The sequence below is a fragment of the Limulus polyphemus genome, unplaced genomic scaffold (assembly GCF_000517525.1).
Source record: "Limulus polyphemus unplaced genomic scaffold, Limulus_polyphemus-2.1.2 Scaffold394, whole genome shotgun sequence".
Lineage (NCBI taxonomy): Eukaryota > Metazoa > Arthropoda > Merostomata > Xiphosura > Limulidae > Limulus > Limulus polyphemus.
The window spans coordinates 356,902-358,309 of NW_013666004.1; the positions used below are offsets into that span (position 1 = coordinate 356,902).

General features: G+C 36.9%; 1 protein-coding gene across 2 annotated transcripts in view; it reads left to right on the forward strand.

Moving 5' to 3' along the window:
• The first annotated feature begins 1,125 nt into the window (after positions 1-1,125).
• LOC106457936 (paired box protein Pax-6-like) overlaps positions 1,126-1,408 on the forward strand; it is a 104,587-nt gene continuing 104,304 nt past the window's right edge. For both annotated transcript variants that reach the window (XM_022384028.1, XM_022384029.1), the window contains exon 1: positions 1,126-1,206. The gene's annotated coding sequence lies outside the window, so the exon portion shown is untranslated. The remainder of the gene's footprint in view (positions 1,207-1,408) is intronic.

Sequence of the window (1,408 nt, forward strand, 5' to 3'; positions counted from 1 at the left end):
AACTAGCTGTTGTATATACTATTGTGTTCCAGTTGGTTTACACCCAAGTGTCATGAAAAGATTTTCTACTCCGAACTTCATAGATGATACATGAAATTAGAACTATTGTTATGTTGGACTAGGAAGAAAACTTTATAGAAATAACGATTAAGAAATTCAGTGTTGTTCAAAGGTTTCATTTACTGCGAGTAAAATATGTTTTTAAATTTCAATTAAGTATATGTTACTCGAAATTTCCTGATTTCTCATGTATGACCTGATTTAGAGGCTATCGCATGATGTAACTCAAACGTTTTCTGTAACTTAGCACGTTGTACTAACTACTAAAATTAAACAAACACAACATCGTGATAAACAATATATATATATATATATATTTCAACTTTGTAGTACCCTTCGCACGAGAGAAGGCTGTATTTGGTGATGTGCGACCGACTCTAATCTATAACCTAGTCTAACATGTTTGTTCTTAAACAGGTTTTAGTAGGTGGCGCATTATGTCTCCCATGGGTGCTCATGTGAACGAGTAGCTCTTTGTGGTTCTGGTGTCACAGATGTTACAATCAACGTGTGCTTTGTGCAGGAAAACGCATGATTTGTCACTGAGAGGCAGTAGCACGTACTTGGCCACGATTTGTAGTGAAGTCCTGTAAGCTCCGCCTATCAATTTTTAGTGGTGCCAACGTTACACGCTCATCAAGTCTCAGCCGAATTGTCACCATCTTAAAACATCCAATCAGCATGCGCATAACTACCCTGCATCCTAATGGAAAGCGAATGAAGATTGCTTTGCGTGGCCATTGTTGCAGTGGGTAGTTATTACAAGCTTCCTCGACGTGGTTAGGCGCCAAACTGAAATTAATATGAAGAACAAGCTTTTATTACCTGTGCAAGTTCACCTTTAGCGCAGAACTCAACGTCGTTAGGTGCGTGCGGACAACTAACTACCTGTCGAACAGAGAGGACAAACGAAATCCAGAGAAGCAGACTTTGACTTGGGCGAATAAGACTAAAAGACTTTATCAGACGGGAACATATCAGTGGTTGAAACTAAACAAATTCGATTGAACTTTATTGATAAAACTGGAAACTTCGCCATCTAGTAACTCGAATAGGTACTAAATATTACAAAATTAGAATTAGCCAAATAAGAAAACCCTACATTTCGATAAATTTTCCAAAACCGTGGAGTCGGATCGATACGTGGTAAGTATTAAAATATTATCTTTATATTATACATTTCAATTATATTTCTCATAATAATAGATAAACGTATTGAAGCATATATTTCAAGAGTTGATCTATGTTCTCAGTATTAATAACAATTACAGAGGCCTACGAAGTTAAAACTTCATTGTTTGTTATGAATTTCGCGCAAAGCTACACGAGAGCTATCTGGGCTACCCGT